Source organism: Thermobia domestica, chromosome 15, assembly GCF_964235325.1.
Source record: "Thermobia domestica chromosome 15, izTheDome1.hap1.1, whole genome shotgun sequence".
In the NCBI taxonomy this organism is placed as follows: domain Eukaryota; kingdom Metazoa; phylum Arthropoda; class Insecta; order Zygentoma; family Lepismatidae; genus Thermobia; species Thermobia domestica.
In genome coordinates, this window is record NC_137468.1 from 149,288,151 (window position 1) to 149,296,744 (window position 8,594).

The window sequence follows — 8,594 nt, forward strand, 5'->3', positions numbered from 1 at the left end:
CCACGCTTCACTTCTCATATTGAAACAAATGATGACCAAAATTTTTTAACACTATCCCCCCCCCCCCCTTTTTTTTTTTTTTTTTTTTTTTTTTTTTGCATATTATCAAACTCATAGGAGAAACATTAACTTCAATCAAAACATGCCATCCATTAATGGCCGAGAACGTTACAAATTATTGAACTTATATACATTAAAGAATAAGAAAGGCGTAACATAGAAAGAAACGAATAACATAACAATATACTTTATTGGATTACCTCTAATTACATATACTGCTCCACAATATTTGTCTTTTTAATATATTGAATAAGATTGTAATACGATTTTCTTTCGCATCTCAATTATATTAAAAGTTTCGTATACATGTTTTATTCTTGATTATGAAATGTATTATAAACGCATAATATTGCTACTAAAATAAATATTTTTTAAAAGCAAGTGAATTTTAACCTTCTCACTGATATATCATGAGATTCTTTTTTCGTGCGCTCCATTTTTCTTTTTTCTGAAATTAAGAAAATGGGAAAATTAATTCTAGGTATAATCAACATCACAACGATCAAAATTAAAATCAGATTATGAGGTTGCTATTAAGTAAGGTTCTTTAACTTTAAAGAGTAAAAATTACATGACGAATTCAACTTGGGACCTTTTGGCTTTAAACTATACAAACGGGACTCAAAGGTATACAAAGTTAAAATTCCAAATTCCAAATTGAACTACAAATTACAAAAATGAGCTCCTCCGTGGCTAAGCGGTTAGCATACGCGCCTTTGGCGTGGGAGACCCGGGTTCGATTCCCGGCGGGAGCCCACGTGGTTCGGATTCCACGTTAATCAGTAGGTCCACGTCTCATATAGCCTCGCTGCTGAAACGGACGTTAAACTAAAAATAATCAATACAAATTACAAAATGTATTATTAGCGGCAGTTTCAAGTTTCTGAAAATCTACTTTTTTTTCTTGCAGCCTTGGGCCACAAAATGTATTTCCTTTTCATACTTTATTCTGTTCAAGCACAATACAATGAATCTCAAATTTGAAGTTTAACTCCCAAAAGTCGTTCCATCTAAGAAACAGGCTTTCTCATTCCATTGTAAGATCGAAGAATGTTAAAGGTTTTCCGATTTTCTAAAATATCGGAAAAAAATATATACTGTAAGTACGAATATATCCCCACCTTTCCGAAATAATATATATACAGGTGGCGGCAGTGCGAAGCTCAACAGTGGCGTTCTGTTTCCAAAGCTTAACCCTTTTAGGCTTTATAGTAACTTCTGTTACTACGGCGTAGTATCGTATTTGATCGCTTATTTAGGTTCTATAACAAATATTTAAGCCGTTTTTTTTTATTGGTCAAGTCTAGGATGGACCAAAGAACACCCCAGATGCGTTTTAAAACCGGATGGTGAACTTGGCGACGCCAAGTGGGGACGGAGGGGCGTGAAATTTTTCATAAAACAAATTTTAGAAATTTTTCACGCCTTTAATTTTCAAGATATCAGATTGAAACTTTGCATACTGATTGCGTGCACCATTAGGTATTCTCATTCTTTTTGAAATCCCTATGTGAAACCAGGGTTGAGTACGAGGGGCTCAAGTGTTTTTCGGAGGGGTCCGAAGCGGTGAGTTTTTCTGAAAAATTTCCGATTGTCTCGATTGTTCCGGTTGATGTGTACGATACGGACATGTAGTGGTACTGTTAGAAAGAGCTCGTTATACTGAAGAAAATGACGTTTGAACCATGACTGTACCCAGGCCCGGGCCAGAAGGGCGAAAAATTTCGATTTCTTTTTTCCAAAAAATCTCCGTTTTTTTTTTTTTTTTTTTTCGTTTCTAGTGTATAATACGGACAAGCGAATGATACCATTGGAAAGTATCCTCCATCCTTAAGAAACAAGGTATGAACCTTGATCCTACGACAGATATTAAGGAAGCAGTAGTTGTTTGAGTGAAAGTCTCAGGTTAACTCAAAAAATGGAAATCCTAAAAGGTTTAAACATTTCTATGTATTTATTTATAGTTTCGTATCTTAATCTACTACTTATGTAGCATGAATACAAATGAATATCAAGCTGTTCGGTGAAACTATCATTTTTCTTTTCAAAAGTTTTGTTAAACACTGAGTAAACACCCTGATATTTTTAAAAAATTAAATTAAACGGGTAACTGTAAGCAAGTATACTATTACTTCAATACAACACAGCTTCTTGGTATCGTAAAGTTTGTTGCCAGAGTACATTAAACTTCAGTTTCTATTCTGTACGTTATCTTGTTCGTCTACCTTATGTTTTACGCAATCCATTAAAACAACCGTAATATCATTTTACTACTTTGGAAATTTGTTGAATTTTATAACTTAAAACTATACTTGCTCAATATATCATAACTAACTTTTGTTCTCTTCCCTCCTGTCTCTCCTTCGTTCGTCGCAGCCGCTTCTGAATTATCGTCTCCACTTTTTCTCTGTAACTGTCCCGCAAGCTTTTTCTACGGATTCTGTGGAAAGAAGAATAGGTGTTATACTTGAGTCTGTGTGTATTATTTTGACATTCTAACATCTGCAAATCTATGAGATCTAAACTAGTTATAACCAGAAAATGTAAAAACAGCAACTAAAGAATTTTGCAGCAATTAACGTAATCATGCCTGTTTGCCTCTAACCAGGGCCGTAACTTGTGGGGGCAGGGAGGGCAACTGCCCCTCCAGGGAAGCTTCCCGCCGTTCGAGGGGGCCTACTTTAAGACAGTTTTGTATTCCATATACTGTAATACATATAATTATAAATGTAGCATCAAACAGGTTCACTACATTACATACACAAAACAGCACACAACAGGTAGATAAAACAAAAATGTGTCATGGACCCACTTCAGTAAAAAATGTCTATATTATTAAGTGCCCCAGAAATCTTTATTCTTATGGCTTTGACATTTGTAAATATTGTCCCTTTAGTTAATTTTTCATGTACGGAATGGGCCCTGCAGAGAGCTGGAGGGCCCACAAAGAGTAAGAGAAAGATGGAAAGACGAGATCTATTGTCGAATTTTGTGGGGAATCCAAAACAATATTTTGGAGGGGGCTCAAATATTAATGTTTCCCCCCCCAAAAAAATCTAAGTTACGGCGCTGCCTCTAACTTTAATTTAGAGCAAGACATAATATATTATATGTAATTGAAAGGAAAAATGTTATAAGGTAGATATTTGTAATCGACTTCAAAAATGTTATCTATCTAACATTGAGCCCATTTACTACGAACATATATTTATCGCACATTAAATGTGCAACATAAAAATTGTACCTTTTTTTTTTTTTAAGGAGATAAACATGTTTGAGTCATTGCACGTCAAATTATTACACTACAGCCCATTTTCAACCCGACCCTTTTCTTTCAAGTAAATTTTATTTCCGTGTTATCCTGGATAAAAAATTCATTAACTGTCTTAGAAGAAATTATGAAATCAATTACAATTTTATCTACGTCCATTATAGCTTACAATTTAGCCTTTAAATATTAAGACTAAAACCAAATTGATGATGCAATATTTTTGACAATTTTTTATATTTCAGACGCGTGTCTCTGGTAACATGCTACACGTATGAACCTAACACTGCATTTCTACTAGGACAGTACTGCAAATGCCATTTAATTCTGGAGATGGTGTGCTATGGACTTACAAAACTTACAACCATCTGTTGACTTAAACCGAAACAATTAGACATAGACCCCAAAAACGTATGGTCCCCTCAATACAGACCGATTATACTATCCTCAAACCAGCTATAAGTCTGTGACCAAGCAGAGATACGAAGGAGGACCACCGTTAGAAAGTTCCCCCTTAGTAACTGCGTCTTAGTTATTTCGTCTCCGCTAGACGACCTTCAGAATTGGAATTTACAAACAAATTCTATATAACAAACAAACTTTGTTACCACCAAAAGTTGGTTAAAAAGCAAAGATAATAGAAAGGAAAATTTAAAAAGAAAAATCCAGTTTAAGAAAATTTAAATAATAGAAATTACTCTAATCAAAAGGTGAACTAAGTAAATAGGAATAAATTACATGTCCGAAGGAAAGCTTAAAATTAAATCGGATAGTTATTAGTACAAGTCCATCGATGATGGAAAATAACGTTAAACTTTCTTACTGTGAGCTCACACACATGTCCCTCCACATCACACCGCTCTGCCTCGAAGGAACCATGACAAACGCCATGAAGTATACAAGGAGATGAAAATTTCCTCTCACACGAAGACAAAGTAGGAAGAAAGTACTTAATTCGAATGAAAATAAAGTACAACAAAAAAACTGAAAAATACCGAAATAATGAAAAAAAAACATAGGATGTGTTAACCTGTATTACTTTTTCCCTACTAAATCTTCCTCGTTATTGGAAATATTGTAAATATATAATATAATAACGTTACTAAATAATATATGGACGTATTTATGAAGTTTCGCAAGATATCAATACGCATAGATGTCATTACACTATTCGTCTTCACTTACACGCCGAATTGCGACTAATCTCCACTCAACCTCATCTAGTCCATATACCTTTTACGCCGAAACTTTAAAACTGAAAATTTCTATAGTTACATTGTACGTGTTAATCCAACCCCGATATTCGAAGAAAAGACGCTTCTACATCTACTCCCAGCTTCTAGAAATCTGAGAGCTAAAATCTTGAACCAATGACATTTCTTCTATCCACCTGTGGCAGATGTGACGAAGAAAAAAATATCACTGCTAGCATTTGCTAGTAATTATTTCAACTTAATAAATATAGAGGATACAGTAAATAATAAACTTTACTATTATGATCCCCCCCCCAAAAAAAATGATGCTATAGACCTTTTACGTTTATTTATTAACTGACATTTCTGTTTCTTGGCAAAGCGCTGATACTTAAATACACGATAAAAAATCTATACGGAAAAGGGGGAGGGTATGAAAAGAGTTTCTCTCTCTCTCTAATCATTGTAACGATAAGTTACACACTGAATTATTGAAAAGCGGGAGCGTTTCAGGCAGAACAGAGAAAAAATAACTCAGGGGAAAAAATAAATAAATAAAAATAAAAAAAATAAAATAAAATAAAAAAACAAGTACATAGAAATACACAATTTGGCGACTACTTTCATTTGAGTGTCTATGATCCAGCATCTTCAGTTTTTATTGTGCAGTATTTTCAGTACTTATATTACAATATCTGCAGATATGTTTAAGTAGATAAACACTGCATCTAAAAGTTTTTAGTATATCGTATTGTGAAAGCGTATCTTCACTATAAAATAATGCCTTCAGTTGACTTGAAGAATTCTCACTTTACGAAACGATGGCTCAGTGGTAGAGCGTTCACCTCTGGAGCCCCGGGTTCAAACCCTGTTCCCGTCAAGTGAACTTTGTGGTGGACAAACACCATGTGCGTGGGTTTCCTCGGGGTTGTCCCATTTCCTCCTACTTTCTTCATTCCACCATTTAATTCATTTCTCATAATCACCACCGTCTCATTTAGCGTAACAGGTATAACCGTGGAACGTAAAACTTACGAAACGACGAAACATAAGTGATTCGAAGGGGGAAGGGGAAGCAGGTGAAGAGAAGAAAGGTAAAAGAAGGAAAAGAGGTGGACTCAAGGAACTTGTGCTATTGTCGATTGGGGCCAGAGGGAGGGTTCATCTTTAAATTATTTCTTTTTTACTTTTCTTCTCCTTATTTAAATCTAACGATACACATTACTGGGTTGTGCTGTATGCAACTTCGGTAGAGACTAAGCACCGCTTGGTTAATACATGTTCACCCCATTCCTCTGAGCAGACGAGAAATGATGCGAGAAGAGCTTTTAAGCGATAACTTAGAAGTGTAAAATGTCCAAGAACTCTCATTATACTCTGAAACAAACTAGGCCTAACCTAAACTGATGTAAATGCACATAATAATGGAACAGTTATCTAGATCCTTCCCAGAACATTTCATATAGCATCAACATATTCAAGCGGCAGGGGTGCAGAACACTGACTCGCCTCCCATTCAGTTGTAATAAAACAAGAAAGTAATGTGCCCTACGGGGCTCTAACAACCCGCCTTTATCCGCTATCGCTCGCTATGTGAATTGAGGGGTTCATCCAAGCAAACGATTCCACCAAATAGAAAATTTATGGGTAAAATATGATGGGAAACACATTTCGTGAAGGAATGAAAGTGTGAATATGAGTAATTACTGTCAGTGCACACTATATTAAAATGAATTCGAGTGATAGTGGAAGTATTTTATGTGTATATGTGTTTTTCCACTATCCTCGTTTAGCGTATAACTCTCGCAGCTGAGACGCCCGCTCCCTACGGACGTACGCCACGCCCTCCCTACCGCGCCCCAGCCTTGATTCGGGAATATAGCATTCGTGCTTTTTATTGGTCACCTAGCACAAGTTGGTACACCATCATGCACTGTAGGCTTTATGCCACACACCCATATTTTTTTTATTAGGCTCAGGCCAGTCTTTCAGAACCGGTATCCGCAATGTCGTTGCTGTTGAGTTTAACGTCCCGTTCATCAGTAAGGCTATGTAAGACCTAAACTTACTGATTAACGTGGAATCCGAACCACCTGAGCTCTCGCCGGTAATCGAACTCGGGTCTCGCACGCCAACTGCTTAGCCACGAAGGAACTCACATCCGCAATGTATTTATACTTATGGTATTACTGCTGTATTGCCAGAATACGAAAATAAGAAAAGGAATATTATTTAGTTTCTCACCCAAAATACTAGATATTTGCCCTGGCTCACTTGATAATGATTATTATTCGAAATACGATGTGAACGTATGGCATAAAAGCTAGTCCATAAAACACTGACTAAGTTGTGCTACGTGGCCAGTAAAAAGCACGAATGCCATCTAACCGAGTCAAAACAGGAGAGCAGAAACAGCGTCCGTAGGGAGCAGGCGCGTCAGCGGCGATGAGTATACGCATAAACGAGGATGGTGGAAAAACAATTTCATCAAACAGTTCTTTTCATAAAATGCACGCCTTATGTGTTGCACAGCTTTGGGGGAGGTACTACATGCAATCCAAAAAAGTACCAAACTGTACTACATTAGATTATACTCGATTAGGTTTGGTTAAATGTTGCTCTTCTTTTCTGTAGCTTCAATTTGTTTACACTAGTCACAATAAACTTTTTGCCTGTTTAGTAGACCATGCCTTTCTCACTATTTCGACAACTGACACTCATTTTTGTATAACTTCATAAAACTCAATCACGATATGACACAACCTTGTCATTTACGCACTGCCTTTCCCAAAAATCATAACAAATATACCGCCAAATAGTCCCTTCCGCCCATTGGCGGATTAAACCAAACGTCTTGGAGGGGGCTCTTTGTTGTAGAGTGGGGTATGTTCCCCGAAATCCCCCCCCCAAAAAAGAAAGGTAAAACGGATTCAGGAAAAAAGGGTAAAATATATAATTGCTACGGAATTTTCACCACAATGCCCCCTCCCCCCAAACGATATTCTGTGTACAGGCCTGGTCGTGGCTATGCTTTACTAAATATTTCACTAGAAAAAATATCAGGTTAAACATTTTTTTAAAGGACGCTCATAACGTTTCTGTATTTTAGTAAAATGAATTAAACAAAAGGGAAAAAGAGCTTGGAAGTTACACTCAAAACACGCTTTTCGGTGAATACTACCCAAGACGTATCTGTCAATATAATATTGTCGCGATCTACGACAATGTCCCTATCACATTTAAAAGTGGTAGTCCCTTCAGCCGCTTTTCGCCAGAACGAGATCGCAACCAATTTTCAGTCGGTGCAATGTGGATTAAGATCGTTCTGCACTAACCACGCACGAATGCAGGGTTACAAGTTAAATTGATGTTGAGTTAAACGTCTCTTGCAGCGGCGAGGCTATATGAGACCTACTGATTAACGTGGAATCCGTACCACAGGGTTACCGGAATAAATCTATATAAACAAACCACTCATCATATCTTACCTTTTTCGCAGTTCCTATTCTCTCTTCCTTCTTCACTCGAACATAGAACTAAAAGTATTAATATTACTGAAATTTCTACGCTTCTAATCAACCACTCAATTCAAACCGGCTGAGAGTGCACTGTGCAAGGATCTGCGCATGTGCCGTCACTAACAGTTGAATGTTGTTTTCCGTACGTCCCTTTTTTATCCAGATCATGTAGGTCCGTGGACGTTTCATTCGTGGATTAAATATTGACATCCAATGGACCATCCACTGAAGTCCAGAAAATGGATATTACTTCTGAACGTAATATGGACATCCAATGGACCGTCCACTCAAGTTCAGAATGTGGATATCCATTGCCGAACGTAATATGGACCACCAATGGATGTTACGCATAAGTCAATGTACTAAAACTGGACGTTCTGGATCTAATATGTACGTCCACTGGCTGTGATGTGCTCTGTGGGTATATTAAAATTGTTGATGAAAACAGGAACATTTTGTCAGAATTTTGTATTTCCATCACGCTTTTGTCTCATAATTTTTCTATTGAATGTAAACTTCTTTCTCCAGTTATTTCATGAGGGATATTTTAGAAAT

The 8,594-nt window shown here is 36.7% G+C and overlaps 1 long non-coding RNA gene across 1 annotated transcript; it reads right to left on the reverse strand.

Annotated features, from left to right (window-relative positions):
* Positions 1–231: 231 nt before the first annotated feature.
* LOC145671916 (uncharacterized) lies at positions 232–8,119 on the reverse strand. Its single transcript, XR_014128576.1, has 3 exons — positions 8,010–8,119; positions 2,396–2,500; positions 232–508 (listed from the first exon to the last, which is right to left on the reverse strand). It is a non-coding gene; the product is annotated as an uncharacterized LOC145671916 (long non-coding RNA).
* Between the last annotated feature and the right edge of the window lie 475 nt (positions 8,120–8,594).